Source organism: Papio anubis, chromosome 14 (genome assembly GCF_008728515.1).
Source record: "Papio anubis isolate 15944 chromosome 14, Panubis1.0, whole genome shotgun sequence".
Lineage (NCBI taxonomy): Eukaryota > Metazoa > Chordata > Mammalia > Primates > Cercopithecidae > Papio > Papio anubis.
Window position 1 is genome coordinate 98,652,005 of NC_044989.1, and position 26,348 is coordinate 98,678,352.

A 26,348-nucleotide genomic window follows, 5' to 3' on the forward strand; every position below is an offset into this window, starting at 1 on the left:
AGACACATTCATGACAAAATACAAAGAAAATACTCATGATGACAATTATAGTTCTTGCATCTGTAACTGGTCACATGGTTGTAGCTGGTATTATCATTATCTTCTTCTGCTACCCATTTTGCATTTCCTTTGGTTTCAGCAAACACCTCAGCTGGCTGTGGTTCTGTATCTCGTGCTACAGGTACAGGTGTGTGATGGTTAATATTAAGTGTCAACTTGATTGGATTGAAGGAAGTAAAGTATTGTTTCTGGGTGTATCTGGGTGTTTCCGGGTGTTGCCAGAAGAGATTAACATTTGAGTCAGTGGACTGGGAGAGAAAGACCCACCCTCAGAAAGACCCACCCAGTGGGTGGGTGCCATCCAACTGGCTGCCAGCATGGCTAGAAAAAGAGGCAGAAGAAGGTGGAAGGAGCTGACTTGCTGAATCTTCTGGCCTTCATCTTTTTCCTGTGCTGGAATTTTCCTGTACTTCACATTCAGACTCCACGTTCTTCAGCTTTTGGACTCTTGGACTTACACCAGTGGTTTGTCAGGGGCTCTCAGGCCTCCAGCCACAGACTGAAGGCTGCACTGTCAGCTTCCCTACTTTTGAGGTTTGGGGACTCGGACTGAGCCACTACTGGCTTCGTAGCTTCTCAGCATGCAGACAGCCTATTGTGAGACTTCACCTCGTGATCGTGTGAGTCAATTCTCCTTAATAAACTCCCATTCATATATACATATATCCTGTTAGTTCTGTCCCTCAAGAGAACCCTGACTAATACAAGGTGTTAGGGTGACCCAAACATTTATTACTGAAGGATTTTGCTAATTAGTAATTCTGCCAACATAGGGTTGTTGTAGTTTCCCATTGACCTTAATCACAGGGCATGGTAATACTAAGAGATACCCTAGGAATCTCCTGTATTCCGGACATGCTCTTCTTTACCTCCATTGTGGAGTAGTAGTCCAGTTTCCCCTTGATTGTTTAGATCAATCACCCAAGTCAACATCATAACTCCCTTCTTATCCAGTTGACTCAGAAGCAGAATTGTCATGTTGGCCTGGGGGACAGTCTTAGCTTCCAGTTCCATTGACTTACCGTTGTGTCTTCTGGTGGAATCATTCCTCCTTCTGAAATTAAGATCTCTAGACCAGCAGAGCATATAATGTCATGGGAATAGAAAGCAAAAGTTTTATTGGTGGGTCAATAGGGATAGTGGTGAGTGGTACCACCCCAAATTTCACCCTTGATTCTTAGACCCATGAAATCTGGCTATGGGAGAAACAGTATCATATATTGAATGCTGATTCAGAACATATACAGCCTTCTGGAGAATATTTCCCTGGCCCTTCAAGATTTTTTCTCCTAGCTGGCACTGAAAATTGTTCTTCCAAAACGCATTCTAATATTCTATCAAACAGGCTGCTTCAGGAAGGTGGGGAACATGGTAAGTCAGTGAATTCAATGCGCATGGGCCCATTGCCACACTTCTTTTCCTGTGAGGTGAGTTCCTTGATCAGAAGCAACACTGTTTGAAATAACATGAATAAGACATTCTATAAATCTATGGATGGTAGTTTTGGCAGAAGCACTACCTATAGGGAGGACAAATCTGTATCCAGAGTGTCTATCCCATTGAGAGCAAAGTGCTTCCTCTTTCGTGACGGAAGTGGTCTAGCACAGTGAGGAAGCTGTCACCAGGAAGCTGGTGAATCATTCAGAAGAATGGTGTCATATCTGGGATTCAGGGTTGGTTTCTGCCAGTAGCAGATTGGGCACTCAGCAGTTGCCATAGACATGTTGGCATTGGTTAATAAAACTTCATGTTGCTGAGCCTATGCATAACCTCCATCCTTGCCATCATAGCCACTTTTTTTGCGAGCTCATTATGCAATGATAGGGACGGCTGTAAAAAGAGAATAACTAGTATCCAGAAAACAGGCCATCCTACCCACTTGACCCTCCTTGACATTCACATGGAACACAAAAATCTTAATGTTTTTTGCCCATTCAAAGAGGTCTATCCACATAACTCTTCCCAAAATCTCCTTGTTACCAATTTTCCAATCATGTTTCTTTCAAGTTCCTAATTATTTTCCAACTAAACCATTGACCATAGCCCATAAATTGGCATGTAATTGCACCTCTGACCATTTCTTTTTCCAAGCAAAGTTAACAACCAGGAGCACTGCTCAAAGTTCTGCGTACTTAGAGGATTTCCCTTCATCACTGTCCTTCAGGAATGTCCTCAAAAGGGGCTACAGTGTTGCAGCTGTCCCCTTTCTGGTGGAGTATGCTTATCATGCAGAGCCATCTGTAAACCAGACCCAAGTATTCTCTTTCACTCTCTGTTTATCTTAGGGAACTCCCCCATGAGGCAATAGGTACAGGCTGGGAGAGAGAAGATAGCTTAGAAGAGGGGAGAACAATAGACATTTAGGTCAATTCTTTAAGTAACTTGTGCTTTCAGGGTCTCTTTGGGCCCTATGTTATATATACCACTTCCATTTGGCAGTGAAGTGTTGGTGTTGCTGTACATGCCCAACTTAAGGCTTGGTGGGCCATATAACACACAGTTTATGATGGGCAGCTCAGGCCAATGGTACCTTGGTGGGCCATGGTTGAAAGTTTAGTCTCTATTAAGGCACAGTAGCAGGCCCAAAGTTGTTCTTAAAATGAGAGTATTTATCTGTAGAGAATAGCAGAGTTTTGCTCCAAAAACCTAAGGACGTATGCCATGATTTACCTGTAGGCACGTGCCAAAGACTACAAATAACATTCTTACCTGCCACAGCCACTGCAAGCACCATTGGCTCTGCTGGCTCCTTGGCCCAATTAAAACCCTTCAGCAATACATGGGAGAGGAAAAGAAAAAGAAAAGACATACAGAAAAGATCACTGAGCAGAGCAGCATACCTGAAACATTTGGAGCTGTCTAGGAACAAAGAAAGGGGGAATATCAGTATTAGTCATGTGCAGAGTGCCACTGTATTCTCCAGGGGCCTGCTCTGTAAAGGACAACAGAACTTTTTTTTTTTTTTTTGCCTCTAGGTAACCAACAGCCATCCTAGACATGGATCCTTTGAGGTGGGAGATGTCCCTCCTCAAAGATGCCTCCTGTCCGCCTTCTCAAGAAGCAGCCAGTCTTGTGCCAATTCAGAGCAAGAGTCATCCCTCCCAACCTAAATGCACTCCATTGACTCCAGAGCTGCAGCTGCTCCACCTGTGTCCACACTCCAGGTCTCAGCTCTGCAGTTGCTCTGTGCTTGCAGTGTTTCAGACCCCAACTCTGTGGCTACACTGCGTATGCTCACACATCAGACTTGGAGACACTGCTCCTATGGGCTAGTCTGCACCCTGCACACACTGATACAGCAGTTGGGGTGCCAGTTCTCCAGACACTGGTACCACTACTGCCCTGGACCCCCAAATCATAGTCCTTCCATGCATGCCTGTCCTTCAGAACTCAGCTCCATGACCACTCCCCAGGTGTTGTGCATTAGACTGGTGCAAGCACGCTTTCAAGCCAGAACCAGTGCCAAGAGGGATTCCCTTGGCCATGACTTTCCTATTGGAGGAAAAATAGGTCAGCGGGATCCCAGAACCCTTTGCCATTGAAAATTTCAACATCTTTCACCATCCTTTGCCATTGAAAATTTCCAGCATCCTTCACCACCAATGAGGACATACACAGAGTTGGCTGCTGGGGCTCCTCGAAATATTTGCCAACACTGATTTTACCTGACAGGGCTGTACTGAGACTGTGCTGCTGTGTCCTTACTGGAGTCAGAACAATCACAACCTTCTTAGCTTGTGTCTTTGCACCCACCTATAAGGGAAGGTCATCCCCAACTGAAAAGAGTCTGCAAAGTCTAGGAAAGTAATTACTTCAATAAACTAACAGACATAAACACAAGGCAACAAGGAATATGAAAAACTAAGGAAACATATTGTTACCAAAGGAATACAATAATTTCCCAGTAACTGACCCATCAAAAATGGAAATCTACAAATTGTCTGACAAAGAATTTAAAATAATCACTTTAAGAAAACTCAGTGAACTTCAAGATAACAGAATGATACCATTTAACAAAAGCAGAAAAGCAATAAGTGAAATAAAAGAGTCTTTTTAATAGAGAAGTTGAAATTATATTAAAAAACAAATCTGGAGCTGAAGAACACAATGAATGAAATAAAAAATGCAATAGAGAACAACAACATGAGAACTTATCAAGTAGAGAAAATAATCTGAAAACACAAAGACATGCTACCAATGGAGAATAATGAACAAACAGAATAAAAAAAGCTTACATGGATTATAAGACAGCATCTAGACAGCTACCTTTCTCATTACAGGAATCTAAGAAGGAGAAAAGAAAAAGGGACACAAAATTATTTGAAGAAATACCCCAAATTTGAGGAAAGATATAAGTATCCTGGTACAGGAGGCTCTAAGAACTCCAGTAAAATGCAATCCAAAGTAAACTATGCCAAGAAATATTGTAATCAAATTGTCAAAATTGAAAGACAAGGAGAGACTCATGAAAGCAGCAAGAAAAAAAAAATTCTCACAAGCAAGTGATCACATATAAGACTGGCAGCTGATTTCTCAGCAGAGACTTTGCAGCCCAGGAGAGATTGGGTTGATATACTCCAAGTACAACAAGAAAAAAATATGGGTATATGTAAATAGAAAAATTCTGGAAAAATTGCTAAAAGATGTATACATAATAATGTTTTACTATATATACTTCTGTACCATTTTACTTTTCTACAATAAGCATGTAACTACTTAAAACTAAAAAATAAACAGAAAATATAAACATTTCTAAAAAAAAAAATTGCCAACCAGGAATAGTTCATGGAGAAAAGATGTCTTTAAGGAATGAAAAATTGATAATGGCTTTCACAAACAAATGAAAGCTCAGGGAGTTCATATCACTAGACCTATCTTACAAGAAATACTAAATAAAGTTCTTCAAGCTGAAACAAAAGGAATCTCATTAGCAATAAGAAAATTCATAATACTATAAGAATCACTGGTAAAAGTAAGTACATTATCAAGTTCAGAATACTGTAAAACTTAAGAGTGTCATGTAAATAACATATGTCTAATAGAAAGGTTAAAGAACAAAACTATTAATACAAGTGTATCTACAATAATTTTTAAGGAATACACAATACAAAATAATTTTAATTGTGACATCAAAAAGATAACATGTGGGTAAAGGTAGTAAAAGTATAGTTTTGTATGTGAATGATTTTATCAGCTTAAATAACCTGTCATAATTATAATAAGTTTTACATAGACTTTAAGGTAAGCCAAAAGCAAAAATGTATAGGAGATCTAAAAAAATATAAAGAGGAAGGAATCAAAGCATGCAACTACAGAAAATCATCAAACCACAAAGAAAGACATCAGGAATGGAAGAAAGGAACAAAGGATCAGCAAAATAAACAGAAAATAAACCAAATGGCAATTGTAAGTACTTATCTATCAATAATTACCCTGAATAAAAATGTACTAAATTATCCAATTAAAAGACATAGAGTGGTTGAATACATTTAAAAAAAAAAAAAGCAGGACCCAGGATTCAAATATAACAGACTGAAATAAGTGTGTTATAGGCAACATATGTTTGGGTCCTTTTTACTGACATATATAGATTGAAAGTGAAGGTATAAACAAAGATATTCCATGTAAATGAAAACCAAAAGACAGCAGGAGTAGCTATACTTATATCAGATAAAATAGACTTTAATTCAAACCTATAAAAAGAGACAAAAATATTATTATATAAAGGTAAAGGAATAACTTCATAAAGACGATATAACAATTATAAATACACATGTGCTATACATCAGAATACCTAAATATATAAAGCAAATATTAATAAATCTGAAGAGAGAGACTGTAATATAATAGTACAAAACTTCAATATCCTACTTTCGATAATCAATATATCATCCAGTCAGAAAATCAATAAGGAAACTCTAGATTTAAACTACACTTTAGATCAAATGGACTTAACAGATATACCCGAACATTTCATTCAACAGCAAAAGAGAATACTCATTTTTCTCCAGTGCCAAAAATCAAAAAAACCATTCTCTAGTATAGAGCATATTTTAGGCAACAAAACAAAACTTAACACATTTATGATTGAAATAATATAAAATGTATTTTCTGACTACTCTGATAAGAAACTAGAGATCAATAAGAAGAGGCATTTTGGAAAATTCAGAAACACATGAAAATTAAATAACATACTCTCCATCAGCCAAATGATTCAAGAAGAAATTAAAAAGTAAATTTTAAAAATATATCTTGAGACAAATGAAAACAGGTACACAACACACCAAAATGTACAGGATGCAGCAAGAGAAGTTCTAAGAGAGGAGGATTATAGCAGTAAATTCCTGCATCAAAAAAAGAAGAAATTTATCAAGTAAATAACCTAACAGTACTTCTCAAGAAACTAGAAAAATAAAAACAAGTTAAGCTCAAAGTTAGCAGTAGGGAGAATATATGAAGTATCAGAGCAGAAATAAGCAAAACAGAGACTAGAAAAATGAAAAAGATGAAATAAACGGAGTTTATTTTTAATGGATAAACAAAATCAACAAACTTTTAGCTGGATTAAGAAAAAAAGAGAATTACTGCATTAAATCCGAAATTAAAGAGGAGGCATTACAACTGATACCTGAAAAACAAATCATAGCAGACAGCTATAAACTATTTTATACCAATTTACTGTATAACCTAGAAAAATGGATATATTTCTGGATGCATACAACCTACCAAGACTGAGTTATGAAGAAACGGAAAATTTGAACAGAGCAATAAAGAGTAAGGACATTGAATCAGTAAACAAACACCTCTCAACAAAGTAAATGAAGTTCAGGAAGTACCGGCTTCACTAGTGAGTACTACCAAACATTTAAGGAAGAATTAATACCAATCCTTTTCAAACTCTACTAAAATAACTGAAGAAGGGCAATTTTCAAATTAATGAGGTCCTTATCACAGTGCTATCCAAAGCCAGACAAGGACACTGCAAGAAAAAATAAACTACAGGCCAATATTCCTCATGAACTGAGGTAGCTTTTCTCTATTCCTAACTTGAGGAGATTTTATCATACTTGAGTGTTAAATTTTACAAGTCCTTTTGCTTAATAATTTTATTTAAAAATCGAATTGCTTTAGCTTGCTGATAGGGTAAATCACATTGCTAATGTTTTTAAATTTTGAAGAAGACTTGCATATCTGTAATAAATTCCATGTGGTCATGATGTATACTCTTAAAACTACATTGCTGGAATTCATTTACTGATACTGTATTAAGGATTTTTGTGTATAAATTCATGAGCTATATTTGCCCATAGTTTTTCTCATTTGAACTGTCTTTGTCTGGTTTTGAATCAAGGTAACATAATCCTCATAAAATGAGTTGGGGAAATATTCACTCTTCTATTTTCTGAAAGATATTGTGTAAACTTTTTGTTAATTATTATTTACTGTTTGAATTCTGCAGTAAATTACTCTGGACTTGAAGATTTCTTCTCCTGCAGTTTAAAAATTATGTGTCCATGTTCATTTTATTTAATGATTACTAGGTGGTTCGGGTTGTCTATTCCATCTCGGTTGATTTTGGTAGTTTATGGGTTTTGAGAAATTGATACATTTCTTTTAACTTGTCAAACTCATAAGGATAAAATTATTCATATTTTTCTATTATCCTTTAAATGATTGCAGAAATATCCAATACGGTATTCCTGCTAATGTTTATTTTTGTTTTCTATTTTTTTCCTTATATTGCAATAGGTTTATCAATTTTATTGATTTTTTTAAGCATTAGCGTGTTATTCATTGATGTTCTCCATTGTCTTTCTATTTTCAATGTCATTAATTTCTGTTATTTCCCTTCTTCTGTCACTTTTGGTTTTATTTTGTTCTTTTTCTAGTTTCTTGAGGTGGGGACTTAGATTAGTGACTTGGAAACTGCCTCTTTCATAGTGGCAACATTTAGTGCTGTAATTCTTTCAACACGGCTCTGGGTGCATTCTGCATATTTTGATATTTTGTATTTTCATTTTCATTTAACTCTATGTATTTTCTATTTATTGCTTCTGAGAATTTGTCTTTTGTCAGTGATATATTTAGAAGTCTATAATTTAATTTCCAAATGTTTGGAGATTTTTCATTTGTCTTTCTCTTACTGATTTCTAGCAGACTGCTTTATGATCAGAGAAAATATGCTGCATGATTTCAATTATTTTAAATTTGTTGGGGGTTGTTTTATAATCCAGGATTTGATTCATCTTGTGGAACATTCCAGTGTCACTGAAAAAAACCAAAAAAAGATGTATCATCCTGTTGCTTGATTCTGTTGTTTAGTTCTTCTATATTTCCACTAATTTTTGTTTAGTATCTCTAATTGTTGAGAATTAGATGTTGAAGTCCTTAAACATGTTGATGGATTTGTCTATTTGTCCTTTCAACTCTTAGTTTTTGCTTAATGTATTTTGAGGCTCCGTTGTGTGCGTGTATGTATGTATATATTTTTAATAATTTATTTCTATTTTTCCTTTTACTATCATAATAATCTGTTTTTTCTGTAGAAATATTCTTTGTTTTGAATTTATTTTATTCTGACATTAATATGTCACTTTTCCATTTTTAAATATTGTTTATATAATCAGTTCTTTTATTTTCAGTGTATATGTGCTGTTATATCTAAAGTGAGCTTTCTGTAGGAACACTTGAATATGTTTCAGTTTCTTTTGTTCGTTCTATCAATTTCTGCCATATGATAGGTTTTGTATGTTAAAGCTAAATCAGTCTTATTTTCATTTACTTTTTATTTATTTCCTTTTTTATTTTTTGTCTCTCTTTCTACCTACTTATCTACCTGTGGGTTGCATGGATATTTGTTATAATTGTATTTTAATTTCTAATGTTTTGATTCTTCATATAGTTTTCTTACTAATTGTAGGAGTCAAGGTTCTTCAGAGAAACAGCATGTGTGTGTGTATAAAAATGGTAGAAGCAAAAATTATAAAACCATATGAAATGGTACTGTAGAAGAAAAACTTAACATAATTGTATTTTTTATAAGGAGAAGGTAAGCTAATATTTCTAAATTTCACTAGAAGTGGTAAAATGCTGATACCAGTAGACTATCATAAATTACATATGAACATTTTAATACCTACAGCAACATACCAACACCTAGTATTCTGCCTAATTTTATTAATATTTGTCAACATGTCTAGGCCACATTACTGAGATATTTGGTCAAACTCTTCTGGATAATACTGAAAAGGTATGTTTTTAGATGAGGTTAATGTTTAAATCAGTAAACTTTGGGTGAAACAATTTCCCCCATCATGTGAGTGGGCCTCATTCATTTTGTTGAAGGCCATAAGAAAAAGACTGCCCCTCCTACAAAAAGAGGGAATTCATTAAGCTGACTGCCTTTACACTCCAGCCGAAACATTAACTCTTTCCTGGGTCTCTAGCCTGCTTCTGGACTACCCACCAGGTTTTGGACCTGCCAGTCTCCACAATCAGGTGAGCCAATTCTTTAACATAATTTCATAACATAAATCTTAGTCTCTAGCATTCTCTCTCTCCTCTCTCTCTCTATACATCTATATTTATATATAGATAGATAGAGAAATTGATATATATTTGATATATAGAGAAATTGATATATATAGTATGTGTTTATATATATGTAAAGAGAGAGAGAGACGAGAGAGAGATGAGATGTTGAAGTCCTTAAACATGTTGGTGGATTTGTCTATTTGTCCTTTCAACTCTTAGTTTTTGGTTACTGTATTTTCAGGCTCTGTTGTGTGCGTTTGTGTATGCACACATTTTTAATAATAATTGTTTGCATTTTTTCTTTTACTGTTATATAACCTGTCCTTTTTTTTCTATAGGGATATTCTTTGTTTTGAATTTACTTTATTCTTACATTTTAATAGGTCACTTTTTCAGTTTTAATTATTGTTTATATAATCAGTTCTTTTATTTTCAGTGTATATGTGCTGTTGTATCTAAAGTGTTGTATCTATCTTTTGTTGTAATCCCACAGGTTCCTGAAGCTCTGCTCATTTATTTTTTTCATTTTATTCTCTCTCTGGTGTTCAGGCTGGCTAATTTATATTGTTCTACAGTCTGATTCACTGATTCTTTCCTCTCTCCTCTCTATTCTGCTCTTCAGTCTATCCAATGAGTTTGTTTTAAATTCATACATATATATGCATGAATATGTGTATAAAATTTATACTTTTATATATATATATATATAGAGAGAGAGAGAGGTGCTTCAGCTGGAGTCTGAAGACAGTCTTTTTGACAGATTCCCTCTTTTTTGGGGGATATAAGTCTTTTTCTTAAGGTCTTCAACTAACTGAATGAGGCCCACTCACATTGTGGAGGGAAATCTGTTTCACACAAAGTTTGTTGATTTAAATGTTAACCTCATCTGAAAACATACCGTTTCAGTATTATCCAGAAGAGTTTGACCAAATATCTCAGTAGCATGGCCTCGTCAAGTTGACAAATAAAATTAGCCAGAAGACAAGTTGCTGTAGGTATTTAAATATACATAGGTAATTTGCCAGAGTCTACCTGTATCAATGTTTTTTCACTTTGAGCAAAGTTTAGAAACATTACCTTACCTTCTCCATATAAAAAATATAATTGGATTAAGCATTTCTTCTGCATACATTGAATATAATTCAATGACCAATATCAGATGTTTTCATAATTTCTGTTTCTACTATTAAATATAATTTAAGTAACCTACAAGAAGAAAGATACTATATTTATACTCCCATTTTTACACATTTTAATGTAATTCTTTCCTTTCTGAACTTTTAAGACTATTTTGTTATCCTGTTTTTTCTCTCTAAAGAGCTTAACTATTTTTAAGAGCAAGTTTGTTAGCAATAAATTACCTTAGTTTTTCTTCATCTGACAATGTCTTTATTCATGTTTACCAGTTATAGAATTTGTGGTTTACAGTTTTTTCCCCCAGCATTTAAAATAAACTAAACCACTCTCTTCTTACCTCCAATGATTCAGATGAGAAATCCACTGCCGTTTGAATTAGTGTTTCCTTATAAAAAGTTATGTGACACTTTCAAGAGTTTGAGACCAGCCTGACCAACATGGAGAAACCCTGTATGCACTAAAAATACAAAATTAGCCCAGTGTGGCGGTGCTTGCCTGTAATCCCAGTTACTTGGGAAGCTGAGGCAGGAGAATTGCTTGAACCCAGAAGGTGGAGGTTGTGGTGAGCGGAGATCACACCATTGCACTCCCCCCAACCCCCACCGCAAAAAAAGATATGTGACATTTTTTCCTCTGGTTGTTTCAAGATTTTATTTTTGCCATTAGTTTTCAAAAGTTTAATTATGATGTGTCTTGGTGTGGATTTCCTTGGGCTTACCCTGCTTCTTTTTTTTTTTTTTTTTTTTTTTTTGCAGTCTTGAATTCATAGGTTAACCTTTTTTTATTGTTGTTAAGTTTGGAAAAGCCATTATTTCTATGAAATAAAACCATATTTCCTCTAATTCTTTTTTAGTCCTACTCTGCTGCTCCTTTTCTGAAGTTCTGAGGATACAAGCGTTCTATCTTTTGTTGTAATCCCACAAGTTCCTGAAGCTCTGCTCATTTTTCTTTTTCATTTTATTTTATCTCTGGTGTTCAGACTGGCTAATTTATATTGTTCTATGGTCTGGTTCATTGATTCTTTCCTCTCCCCTCTCTATTCTGCTCTTCAGCCCATCCAATGAGGTTTTTTTGTTTGTTTTTTGTGGTTTTTTAAAATTCTGTTATGGTATTTGAATTCTAAAATTTCCATTTGCTTCTTCTTTACATCTTCTATTTACTTGCTCAGACAGTCTATTTTTCACTTCTTTGAATTACGTATTTTCTCTTTAAAGAATAGCAGACCCTTGTTAACATTGTTTTGTTCAACATTATTTCATTATAACATTGATGAGTATATTCGTCAGCGTTCTCTAGAGGGACAGAACTAATAGGATAAATGTACATATGAAGGGGAGTTTATTAAGGAGTGTTGACTCACATGATCACAAGGTGAAGTCCCACAATAGGCCATCTGCAAGCTGAGAAGCCAGGAAGTCAGTCTGAGTCCCCAACCTCAAAAGTAGGGAAGCTGGCAGTGCAGCCTTCAGTCTGTAGCCAAAGGCCCCAGACTCCCTGGTAAACCACTGGTTTAAGTCCAAAGGTCCCAAAGCTGAAGAACTTGGAGTCTGATATTCAAGGGGGGGAAAAAAAAATTGATTCCAAGCTGGGATCAGTGTCTCTGCAGAGTCTACATGTTCTTCCCCTGTCTGTGTCTGTGTTCTCTGGGTATTCTGGGTTTTCTCACATCCCAGATAGGTTCAGGTTAGCTTCATGGGTGTGTCTCAACGGCTCTTGTCTGAGCAAGTGTAGGTGTGTGTGAGTGAACCCTGAAATGGCATGGCGTCCTGTTCAGGGTTGGTTCCTGCCCTGCACTCTGAGCTGCCTGGATGGGCTGTCATCATCCATGACCTTGAACTGAAATAACTGCGCAAATAATGATCTGACTTTTTTTATTAATCTGTCTTCACTGTATGTATCACTCACATTTATTTCAATGTTTAGTATTTGGAGCCTTTTGTTCTTTACTTAGAAGTTTGGTGATATTTTTGTGACCAGAAATATACTGTAGAAACAAGTCTCATATTAACTAACTTATAGTAAAATTGGTTTTGTTATAAGTTGTTTTGTTGTGCTAAAGTCAAAGTTTCCAAGAACCTGTTGACAATGTTTTGTGAAGACTCACTATATTTTTATGATGTGCTTAACATTTTTGTCAGAAAATTCTAACATCTGTGTCACCTCTTTTTTGACTGTCTTTTCTCATTCTGATTGAGATATTACTGGTTCTTAGTATAATGAGTTATTTTCTTTTTTTTTTTTTTTTTTGAGACGGAGTCTCGCTGTGTCGCCCAGGCTGGAGTGCTGTGGCTGGATCTCAGCTCACTGCAAGCTCCGCCTCCTGGGTTCACGCCATTCTCCCGCCTCAGCCTCCGAGTAGCTGGGACTACAGGCGCCCGCCACCTCGCCCGGCTAGTTTTTTGTATTTTTAGTAGAGACGGGGTTTCACCATGTTAGCCAGGATGGTCTCGATCTCCTGACCTCGTGATCCACCCGCCTCGGCCTCCCAAAGTGCTGGGATTACAGGCTTGAGCCACCGCGCCCGGCCTAATGAGTTATTTTCAATTGAGACCTGGACATGTTTGAGTTTTATAAAATTCTGCATCTTTTATAAATCTTATTTCTTATCAGACCTTGTATGACTTGCCCTGGTGGGTGAAGAGGTGTGGGGGATAAGTACCGCCTTGTACTGACAGGTAGGGCGGAAGTTTAGGTTAATTATGACCTCACAGGGATGAAGTCCCAGGTCCCCACTTGGCCTCAGAGACAGGGTTGGAGGCCTTGTTATAGCCCTCTGAGAGTGGAAGTCTAGGGTCTCCACTCAGCCTTTCCTGTCAGAGGTGGAGGGAGTAGTCACAGTGTTTATGTAGGTACTTCGCAGTAGTAGAGTGGCTATTGTTTGCAAATTTCCTGTGATGTAAAGCAAAGCTATCATTTCCTTTGGTTAAAGAAAGGAAGATTTACTTCGGAATAATTTTCTTCTTTGACTGTCAGCATCTGTAGGTTGCCAGCTTCTCCAGCACCTATTCTGGGATACGTGAAGCAAAAAGAAAACCCAATAAACTCACAGTTCTTTTCATTCCTTTGGTCTTAAGATTCAAGCTATTTGTATTCTTCTATTTTTCAGAGGTATCCTTTGCTTGTTTCAAATGTAATGTCCAGAGTTGTTAGTTGTACTTAGTTAGAGTAACAGGAAACCTGTTGATTCCATCCTATGCTCCTCTTCCCATTTTGACAATGGTGCAAAACAATTCAATTCGGATGGATATTGTTTTCAATCAATGCCATTGGAATCACTGCAAATCCATATTTTAAAAATGGAATGCTGACCTAACCCTCACACATAAAGTAAAAATTTACATCTAAATTTAAAATATAGGACCATACAACTTCTAGAGGAAATACAGAAGAAAATCTCTGTAACCTGTTGTAAGGCAGAAAGTACACACACATGATACAAAATGCATAATCTAAAATGAATTTGATAAACTGAACTCAATCAAATTTTAAAAAATGCTTTGTTAAAGACGCTGTTAACAGACCAAAAAACTTAGCATCAGAACTGTTAAAAATTTTGCAAATTACACATCCAACAAAGGACTTCTAGTAAGAATAAGTATTTGAAGACACAAAATGTAACAATAGACAACCAGTTTATAAAGATGGCAAATAACGACATGAAAAGATGCTCAATATCATTAATCATGAGGGAAATGCAAATTAAAGTCGTGATGATGCACCACTGTTCATATATTGGAATAGCTAAAACTTAAAATATTAATTGCATTGAGTGTTGCCAAGAATGTGGAGAAACCGAAACCCTCATACATTTTACATTCCTGGTGGGAATGTAAAATTATATAACTACCTTACAAAACAGTCTGGCAATTTCTTGAAATGTTAGGTAGACATCTATTATATTAATATGATCCAGCTATTATTCCTAGCTAATTATTTCCAAGTAATTTTCCAAGATAAATAAAAGATATGTATACACAGACTTAAATGTTTGTAGCAACTGTATTTGTAATAGCCAAAAAAAAGAAGTGACCTGTATGTGTATCAATAGGTTAATGGCTTGATAAGTTGTAGTATCTCTATACAATGAAACACTAATTGGCAGAAAAAGAAATGAATTTTTTACGTACTTACCAATATGAATGAATCTCAAAATCTTTATTTTGAATGAATGAACCCAGACAAAAGAGAGTACATATGCTGCCATCCCATTTGCATAAAATTTAGAAAATGTAAAATTATCTATATGACAGAAAATAGGTAAGTGATTAACTAGAGATAGGGTGGGAAGGTTGAGGAGGGAGGGATTACAAAGGGGTGATTGATATGTTCGTCATTTTGAACGTGTTGGTAGTTTCATTGGCATATGCATTTGTCAAAACTTATCAAATCACACTCCCTACATATATGAAATTTATATGTCAATTATGCCTGAACAAAGATGTTTAAAAGAGTCACAAGACACCAACATATTTTAAATCAATGATATCTAAAACAAAGAATACCAATGAAAAGAATATTAGTTAAAAAAATTTCTCAACGTATTTCACCTATTTTCCAAAAATGTAGTCATGAAAAAGTTATCAAATGATTCCATAAATAACAAATAACTATGTTTTAAATTCAATAGAGAAAGGTAGCCTTTGCAACAAATATTTGGATTTCCATGTAAACAATAAAAAGAAACTCAATCTCTACTTCATGCTACACATAAACATGACCTCAAATTTATTCATAGATCTAAAAATATAAAACTTTAATTACTTTAGAAGAAAAAGTAGGGGAAAACCTTTAAGCTAGGCAAAGATTTCTCAAATATGACTCTGCTATGTTTTAAATGTATGTGTCCTTCCAAAATTCATATGTTGGAACCCAGTACCTATTGTGATAGTGTTAAGAAGTGGGGCCTTTGAGGAAGTGATTAAGTCACGAGCTCTCCATTCTCTTGAATGAGATTAGTGCTCGTGTAAAAGATGTTGAAACTCCTAGCTCCTTTTGCTTTTACCACACGAAGACTCAGCAAGTAGGACCTCATCAGACACTGACTCTGTTGACATCTTACTCTTAGACTTCCCAGTTTCCAGAACTGCTCTTTCTAAATTACGCAGTCTAAGGTGTTTTGTTATAGTAGCAAAAATGGTCCAAGGCAGGCCGAAGTGGGCAGATCACAAGGTCAGGAGATCGAGACCATCCTGGCTAACATGGTGAAACCCCGTCTCTGCTAAAAATACAAAAAGTTAGCCAGGCATGGTTGTGGGCAACTGTAGTCTCCGCTACTCGGGAGGCTGAGGCAGGAGAATGGCGTGAACCTGGGAAGCAGAGCTTGCAGTGAGCCAAGATCCCGCCACTGCACTCTAGCCTGGGCAACAGAGTGAGACTCCATCTCAAAAAAAAAAAAAAAAAAAAAAAAGTCCAAGGCAGGCAGCAAAACAGCACAATTCATTAAAGAAAAAACAATGAATCGTGTTTTATCAAAATTAAAATCTCCTAATAATTGAAAACACTGTTAATAAAATTAAACTACAAGCCATACCGTATTGTATGGTATAACTTGCAGATGTATACTCTCACCTGAACACACTCAGGATTATTGTTTTACGTATCACACAGACACCCCATAAATTTAATTCATTTGGCAATTAGCGTTATTGTCTTTACATAATTTTGGCAATAATCAGTATTCCTTAGAGAATGTTGGCTTTAAACAGTCTTGGAGTTCTTATGCAAATCAACATACAGCTGGCTATAAATACCTGCTTGATCCCACTTTACAGACTGGTCCAAGAGATAAATGTGGAAGTTACTTTCATGAATTTAAGAGTGAAGCCATTCACAAATTACTTCTGCAATTTCCCTCTGGCCTTGCTGCAAAATACAATAAAGACTCTACTAATATATTTCAGTTTTATTTTTAGCCACTAGCTTGTACAAAATGACTGTTCTATTTTGTTTCACTTGCTCAAGTTGAGCTGCTTTTTCCTTACATTGCTCCTCTCCTGGCCAAAGATCTTGGCTCTCCTATTCTTAGAAAGCACACACGCACAGACACTCACTCTCTTCAGGCCCCTCCTTCTTTTGGTTCTTCTAATAATACCAAGTCTTCAGCATCTGTCTGCTCAAAACTCTATCTCTATGTTTATTTAGCGAACTGTAGGTTGTCTCCTGGTTGCAATTGTGATGATTTACGTTACGTATCTCAATTTAAATTAATTTCTCTGTTGTATATTTATCATTAAAACTACCAAACCCAGTCTAACTCATGAACGTAAAATGTCATAGTTTATGACACATAACATGAAAGAAATTATGAATCTACAGTAAGCTGAGGAGCACTTTGTAATTTTAATATATAATGAGTTTAATTGAAGATATTTCATTTTAGGTATCATAGGTATAAAAAATTGCTTAAATATACTTTGATGTATATGCAGCCTAAACCAGTGTTTTCTAGGTTACTTATTACTATACTACATATATTAAAATATATTTGTAAAGTACTTTGAATATAAACTCAAAGATGCATTCCTAAAAATGTGGAGAATAATTATAGTGACAAGTCAAATATTTTGAGTTCATTGTGGAAATATTTGAATGAAACTTTTACCCATTTTTAAGGATTATATTGTATTGAGTAGGTGAATTGGGTGCTAACTTTGACATTAAATGAAAGAGAAAAGATTGAAGTAAATTTAAAAAGGGGAAGTCTTCTTTTGTACAGTGAATATTATACTTATCCATGTTGCTCCTTTCTGGAATTTTCTAGGAATATTGTAACTGAAATAGTGTGATGTTTGATAAAGGATGTTCCTGTCACTTAGCTTCCAGCTCTGCAAATATTTCCTGTCCCTGGCGTATGATTTTCTCTTTTAAATCGTGAATGTGGAATGATCTGCAACCACTCCCAGCAGCAGTGACTTCTGGGGCTGTCATAAAGTGTCATCAAACAGGACGGCTATTGGGATGCGTCAAGAACTAAATAAAGACCAGGGACTGAATAAAGCACCTGGACACAGAAAACTATACATCGTCTCCTTGGCTTCCTTTTTGAAAATTGGCGTATACAGTGTATTTTTAGCAGGGATGGGATGATTTTGCTTAATGCTCGACAGCTGCTCATTAGGCAGATCAGAAAGAGATAAGCAAGATGGCATATTGGTTAAAATTGCAGAGTAGGTGCCAGGAGTACTAGATTTCAAGTCTTGCTTGCTAACCTTGAATGACCTTGAGGACTTATTTTCCCCTTGCTGTTCCCAGCTTTTCTAGGTTTAGAGTTATGACAAGAACACTTTCCCAACATCTCAATCATGCTACTGAGAATCTGTAAAGTTTTGAGATTCTTGAAGTGACAGATTCCCATTAAAATTGCTGACCATGCAAGATGCCTCTGTGGGCATCTCATTTAGATAAGATCCTCAAGGAAGTATAAAGGCATGCAAGGGGTATAAGCATAGAATTGTTGAGAAAATAAAACTTGATTTGCTAAAGTCTATTCTTGTATAGGTTGAAATTATTTTTAGTAAAACAAGCCTCACTGGTTACCTTGTCATTAAGATTCTATCTTACTTCAACCAAACATAAATGAATGAATATTGAATGAATCTAAACATGAGACGTACAATTAAGCACAAACATGTATTTTGGCTAAATCAGGTAAAAATAGCCAGTTGCAAAGTTCAGTAACTACAATTCAGTGCATTTTCATCTAGTCACTTGTTGCTAGTCAGAATGACGATCTCCTTTTAGGTTGAGATTTCTGAATATAATGAGGCTTCTGCTTGATGATATATATTTCACTTATTTAATAACTGAGGTTAGCAAAAAGTGAGTCAGTTTCAATGTCAGTATTTTAAATTCTTTTTAGTCTTTAATCTGGGTGAGATTCTTTTTCAAGCCCTTGGATTGTAAGATGATATGAAATAATGGCATGAGAACTGCTTATTTCAAAGAAATTACTTCATGTTCCACAAAGACAGGAGTTCATAAGAGCTGTATTTTTTTTTTAACAGTGATTACTGCAGTAAATATTTCACTTTCGCCTAGGGTTTTGTGTGTGTGTGTGTGTGTGTGCCTTGTTATACTGATAACATTGGTTTAAGTGTGGAAAAAAAATGTGTAATTTGATTTTAGTTTATTAGCATATAATTTTAAAAATTGCTTTGGCCTCTTTCACATTTTAAAGCCCTAATATTAATATAAATGAGTGATATTAAGAAAATCCTGCAGTGAAAGCATCCTGCAGATATAGCCTTTGTGAAGTCCTCTGTGAAGGACTCTGTTAGCATTGTCACCTAGCCCCAAGGAGGCTGAGCAGCCCACCTTACTGACCGCATGGCCTGCGGAGATGAGGGGAGACAAATGCAGAGTTAGCATTAGCTGTTTTCACAAATAAGTTGCCAATGGTCAGCAGTTGTGATTCCAAGCAGCGCCTGTTGCGAATGTTTGAGATGCTATGGGTTTCTGCCAACACACAGAGTCTGCCTCTGAGTTCCTCAGTGGCTTTCGTGGCCCAGGTATATTTCTGTGGGAAGATAAGGCTCACTGTAGACATTTCCATTAAAATGGGAATGACGGTAACGAATCCACTTCTCTCTAAAGCAGCTATTTTTAGAAAGCCTCCTCAATAAAAACTTAGCGTGTCAAAATGCCCACACGTAACCAGATGCCAACTCTGTAAATTCTTCTCAGGAATAAAGTTCAATTTCCAATATTGTATGAAGACAGAGGAAGAAAGGGGAAAAGAGGTGTATGTGTGATAAGGAATCAATACATAATCAACTAATGATAATGGTGCCTGAGTAGATTGTCATAGCCTGTGAAGAAGGCATAGGTAAAATTCACTTTTTCTTTAACATGAACTCAAGCTGATGTCTAGTACTCAAGTCCAGTGAAAGGAAATGCTTTAAAATTCCTAGCCTGGGGCCAATGGGAGTAGTGGCATATCATGTCATTTACTAAGAACATTTGAGAAAAATAAAATCTGTATTTTTGGCAATCATTTTTTCCCTGGCAGATAAAGTCAATAATCAGTTAATATTTTAGAAAATATTCAAGTTTGCACTAATGTGTTGAGCTTCATCAGATTTTGGTAAACTAATTGTTGCTGCAAAAGTCAGACATTATTATTCTTTTTTCCACAGGAAAAAAGTCACATAGAATATAAGCCAACATCTTCATGAAAATCTGGTTATAGCTAACTGCCCAGGGTGAAGGGCGCATAGGTTGAAGGAACTGACTCCTCTCTACCAGATCCAGCTGATTTTTTTCCTTTGACACACAACCACTACTCCCTAGGCCACACTTCTCCCGAAAAACTGCTTCCCTCAAAAGCAGAGCAAACTGCTTTTTTTCTGAGATAAGCACTGCAATATGTTTGGACTAAAAAACTTTGCTCATCAGAGCGGATGTGACTGGAGTTAACACCTTACCCAGGCTGAGTCAACTTATTGGTTGGCCAGATGTCTACTGTGTACTCTGAAGTAAGAATTCCATAGAAGAAACACAGAATCTCAGGGAGATGAGATTAATTCTGCTCCCTTTGGGTGTCGGCTGGATTTAGCAACTCTTATGAATGGCAGCAACGATGAATGACATCAAGCGGTCATGTTTTAAGCAACCCTACTGTGGGGCTCGTGTGGTGGGTACTGGAACCTCCTGTGAGGAGTGGAGGCCTGCCAATAATCGCAGTAGTAAGGTGGGATCAGATTTCCCATCCCTTGCTGAACTTCAAGGAGATTGTAGCATCGGTAGAGAACTCAACTGAAGACTTGTAAAAGACTGCGAGCCACAGCAACCCACACAAGACCCTCCTAGATTCTTGACCTACAGAAATTGTGTGAGGCAATCCATGTTTACGGTTGCAAGATGCTAAGGTAAATTCTGGGATAATTTGCTACACAACAGCAGTTAACTAATGCAATTGATTTCAATAAAAATCATAGCAGGGGCACCATTTTTGCTGCCACATCTATGGGTTTTTTTTTTTTTTTTTTTTTTTTTTTTTTTTGTTTTTTTTTTTTTTGAGACAGAGTCTCGCCCTGTCGCCCAGGCTGGAGTGCAGTGGCGAGATCTCGACTCACTGCAAGCTCTGCTTCCCGGGTTCACTCCATTCTCCTGCCTCAGCCTCCCGAGTAGCTGGGACTACAGGCGCCCGCCACCATGCCCGGCTAACTTTGTTTTTGTATTTTCAGTAGAGACAGGGTTTCACCGTGTTAGCCAGGATGATCTGAATGTCCTGACCTCGTGATCCGCCCACCTGGGTCTCCCAAAGTGCTGGGATTACAGGCGTGAGCCACCGTGCCCAGCCTGGGTTGTTTTTTTCTTCCATTTTTTGAAGGTGTCCCCTCTTCTCAACTTTTAACAATTAGAGTTTCTTACGACTCTGTCCTTGGTCCTCTTCTCTTACTCTGGTCTTTACTGATCTTATTTGCCTATATAACCTCAAATACCAACTAAGGACTTACAGATTCTCATCAGGGTTTCCCCATTTCATCACTATCAACATTCCGGGAGGGTTAATTCTTTGTTTTGAGTAGCTATGATATGCCTCATAGGGTACTTAGTAGTATCCCTGCTCTCTACATTCTAGATGCCAGAAACATCCTCCTCTCTCCCAGCTGTGAAAACCAAAAACATTTCCATGCATTGTCAAGTATTGCTGGGGAGAGGGACCACTGCTGCCAGCTGAGAATAACTCTTCTAGACCTTCCCTCAGAGATTCAGATCCATAAATCCAGCCACCAATTTAAGATTTAATGAAGGTCGCCTCTGACTTAGTATAATGTTGTAGGCATCTCAAAATCTACGTGCAAAAATGTGAATTCGTAATCTCTATCTCTTCTGCCCAACTCCTGCTGCAACACAGTTACCTTGAGTGTCCTCCCTTAGATGTCTACACCATCTGCCAGTTGCTCCATGCCTAAAGCCAACATCTTCACCACTGCCAGCAAAACCTTACACATTCCACCACTCACTGTCTTTCCAACTTCATCACACACATCAACTCTGCCCTTTAGTCATGCCTTTGAATTATCTGGTTTTTTTTTTTTTTTTTTTTTTGGTTTTAGTTGTTATTTTCAGAGTATTTTTGTACCAGTCTCTTCCCCATGTCACCGGCTTTGCATGTGCCTCTGTTTCTGCCTGGAACATACTCCTTTCCTCTTTACCTTGCCAACTCTAAACCTTCTCTCATGTCTTAGCCGAAATGAGATATCACCTCTTCAGGGAAGCCCTCTCTGATCACCCCAGACTAAGGTTAGTTCCCCAATTACAATCTCAGGCAGGACCTGCCTCTCCTTGTCAACAATTACAACTATTTTGTTTTTGTAACTCTAATTTTAGTATTCTTTCCATCACCAATAATTTTAGCTTCATTGATAAAGGTAACACGTCTACATTCCTTTGCTTCTAGGTAGCTTATACCTAGGTCAGTGCCTGTTAGACACTCAGAAAATATTTGTTAATTAAAAAAAAAAAGCTAAATGAATACACCAAGAGGTACAAGAATTTTGCTATCCACGCTACTGAAGTCTGGAGGTGACCCTACAGGGATTTGTGAGATCCTAAGTATCTCTTTTAACAATTATTTTGTACAGACATCTTTCATTTTATAATTTGGGAAATGAATGCTAACTTTAGGTGTGAGTTTCACTATTCTTGTAAATGACAAAGAACATGATTAAACAATAAATCATAAAACTGTTATTGGAGTTAATGAACCAACTAGTAAAACTATATTTAACATGAATAGTAATATGTAAATGGAGTGAACTTTTCTTCTGATAACTGTCAAAATACTTCAGTTTTACAAGTGTAAATGGAAAGGCTTTTTTTCCCCCAGTAATTATAATAAAAAGCCACAGGTATATTTCAGTACATTAAAAAATTTATATGTGACTAAAAGTGACACCATAATTAAAATTTAAGAAAAGTGACAGGTATATATGATAAAGTCTTATAATCATCATATTTTAAAACCCTTACAAACTAATCAGAAGAAGACAAATTATTTATTAGAAATAAGGACAAGGAAGAAGAGAGTAAATGAAAAACAGAGATCAATAATAAATTATTTCTGAACGAAAAAAATACTTGAATACTACATCCTGATAGCAAGACATTGGGAAAAACTTATAGATCAAATGATAGAGGACTGTTTAAATAACTGTATCTCTATAAATAAGTTTCTATTTAGAAAATGAAGTTGAGAATATAAATTTATATTTGTTGCCACAGAGTCATGAATATGTTTATAAACATAAGCCCCCACGTGTAATTTTTTCACATAGTTAAATGCAAAAGAGAATGATACCATTCTCATAAAATGTGTGTGTTGTATATATGTACATAGAAACAGGTTAGAAACAACATGTTAGTGTGGGGATCGTGTTTGGGGGATGGACTTCTATTATTATTCAATTCTTATTGTTTAGGCTTAGTATTGGTCTAAATTGTTTACAAAGAATTTCTTTTAACATCAGAAAAAGCCAGGTTTATTACAGAAAAATAAGCCCCAAATCAACTTTAATTATTTTAGACATATTTTTCAAGAAAACAAAACATATTTTAAGAATTTTATCCTCAAGATTCTGTCTGCTGGAAATGAAATTTGAAAAATAATAAACCTTGCTACCGTATACTTTCCTAAACCTTTCTTCCAAAAGCTCATAAAAACTCTGATACTAGCTTTTAATAATAAAAGTTTGCATTCTTTCTGCAACTATCGATGTTGAATTTAGTATTTTAAACCTTCCTAAAACTCATCCATCACATTAGTAAGGAAAATTGGAATATGCCTTACTATCCCAAATGAAAATTAAAGCCATCTGCTAATTCCGTAACATACCTCACCTAAATGTTTTGCAAAATGTTGCTGTAACTTGAGTAAACACAAAAAAGAAGCAAACACAGCCTCAGACCTTCTTTAATCTTTGGCTGAGGACCATGTGGTGGGGACCATGTCATCAACAGAGGCACAGGGGGCTTCTTCAAAACATAAATTGTCTTGTTTGTCTGTGAATTTCGCTTCAGTTTCATAATGGTTAGCAAATGAGCTGGGCTGCTGCAGCGGGGCAGAGGAAGACTGCCGAAGCACCGTTTTATCTTTCTTTTGCCACAGATTTTATGCTGTGAACCCTAAGGGCCGAATTTAGAAATGTAGATAAACCAGATGTGCTCATAAAATTGAATGCATACCTGTGCTGCCTACCAAAACAAAAACAAAAACAAAAACTGCAAAGTTTCCCATTGCACAATATTCTGATTTCCTAGCGTTGCCTGCTGTAACGGTCCCGGCAGGCAAAGTTGCTTCCCTGTCTTCTGAGCAGGCTGGCAGTATCAGCTTTGAGAATGTTCGTGATGAGGCCTTTGCAAATAAGCACAAGTCGCATTATGTCAACTTCAAATGAAATCATAACACAAAAACAAAACATTCATACATTGATAGAAATTATAGAGCATCAAATGAGATACAAGAATTTTATCTCCTTATTTGTATATTCTTGTCTCCCTGTCTATAAACATATGTTTGCACATGCTGTGTATTGATAGATTAACATATAAAATTACAACATTGCATTTGCAACACTGTAGTTAAGGTTGTCTTCACATTTATATTTCTGAGGTTTTATATCTGAACCGTAAACACTCTCTCTGGGCTGAAACTTGGCATATAGAGCAAAACTAGAAATGTGCTCATTTCTCCTGTACAAGAAGAAATTTCACAGAAATGCTTGTATTTTTAAAATAATATTTTTCGTTGACAAAATATTATTTGTAAAGTTGACCTATAGTGATTTGAAGCCGAAAAATGATTAGCGTGTTTTATATCATTGCCTTCATATTTTACTACATTAGGAAAATGCAATATGTGGTTTTTAATATTATGATAGTTTTAAAATTTTTTTATGATTTTTTGACCTAGAAAAGTCCACTAATGACATCTCGAATTAAATTTTTTTTTTTTTAAAAACAGCAACAACATAAGAAAACTACTTAATTTAGGTAAAATAATTAAACATGGCATTTAACATAACTGACTCAAAGTTATTTTAAGCCTTTTAATGATTTTAAGCAAATAAATATGAACACTGCTAAAGTAAATATTCCCAATCAAAAATTTTAAAATATTGTTTTGGAGGAAATGGGTTGATCAGTTTTATCGAGGAGGTTGACGCTATTTTGCAATAAAAAGGGTTCAACATTCTGCTTTGAAATAAATTTTTCAAAAGATTTGCAATCTTGAAACAAAAATTCAAAAGTCAAATGTGTTTATTGGCTATATGATTTTCTGTACATTATTGAAGTTCTTAGTATTCTCTTAATGGTTCTGAACAATGATTACTTTAACCAGGTTGTTTCTTTGTTTGCACAGACCCTACTTTCATTTGTTAGAAAAACGTGTTTTGAAAATTGAATTCCCTGTAGGAACAATGGGTAAAATACAAGACATATGCTTTTCAAATCACATAGTTTGTTTAATACCTAAAAAATATCTTTAACTCATTTTTTCAGTCCTTTCCAACCATTCTCAAAAGACCCTTTCTTTATTGCTTTTTAAATGCTGGAAGTGAGAAAAATATGTATTTTGTGGAATGTGGGAGGCATGTTTATTCACAATTAACTGTGAAGCATATGGAATGAATTTCTCTTATAATACCAAACTTCAAAAGTTCAGGTTAAGTAATGTATGACTGAGATCCTTTGGAGGTTTGCACGGTGAATTGAAAAAATCAGTCATGATGTTTAGTGATCCTAATATGTTCATTTTCGATGATGTAAATATACATGCAGAATCTCAGAGCATGGAGGATAAAATAAACGATACATTTTCCAAAGTTGGAAACACTAACTTTTGACTTAGTGCCTTAGCATTGCTAAGTTATCCACTCATCCCCAAAAGTTCTGTTCTCGTTTTTCCCAGCTTGTGCGATTGCAGACTCCTGGGTATTATGAAGTCACATGGGCTCTACTGCCCTGGAGCCTACAGTGTATATGATGTAGTTGGCTCCACATCCTTCAGCCTTCACCATGCTAAACATTTGGATTTGCTTACACTTCACTGCCCAGGAGCAAATGCTTCATGTCATAATCCCCTGTGGACTGAATCCGAATGAGTTTCTCACCATTCAAGAGGAAAAGCTAGTGATGGTTTGAGCCAGAGAGAATCAATAATAGTAACACAGGGTAGAAACTTGCTTTTATTCAGAATTACAGACCTAGACCTTATTTCCTGATCTATAAAACATGCATTTAACAATCCTACTGCTTTTCTTAGGACATAAACATTTTCTTTTTCTTGCCTCAAGATAGTACTTTCAAGATGCAGATGTCTCCAAAATTGTCATATCCGTATCCTGAAGTTATCTGCAGGAAAAGTAGATAGTTTCTGGAATGTTCATGCCTCTACTTATAGTAAATAGGTATTTTGGGGAAGCAGGGATTTCTTCAGCAAATGTAATAAGCTCTGAATTATAGAGAATGAATCTTATTCATTTTTTCTAACTGTCCTTCTATACCTTATGCGATAAACAAATTTCTGAAAGCCAATGATTGGATCCATTTCTTAGGAAATAGTAATTGATGACAGATGTCCTTTCATGGAGATAAGAGAGAGACAAATAAAG

General features: G+C 35.9%; 1 long non-coding RNA gene across 1 annotated transcript in view; it reads left to right on the forward strand.

Annotated features, from left to right (window-relative positions):
• LOC103877179 overlaps window positions 1-26,348 on the forward strand; it is a 121,254-nt gene that overhangs the window by 34,276 nt on the left and 60,630 nt on the right. The window contains exon 4 of the long non-coding RNA XR_002516803.2: window positions 19,866-20,597. This is a non-coding gene — a long non-coding RNA (uncharacterized LOC103877179). The remainder of the gene's footprint in view (window positions 1-19,865; window positions 20,598-26,348) is intronic.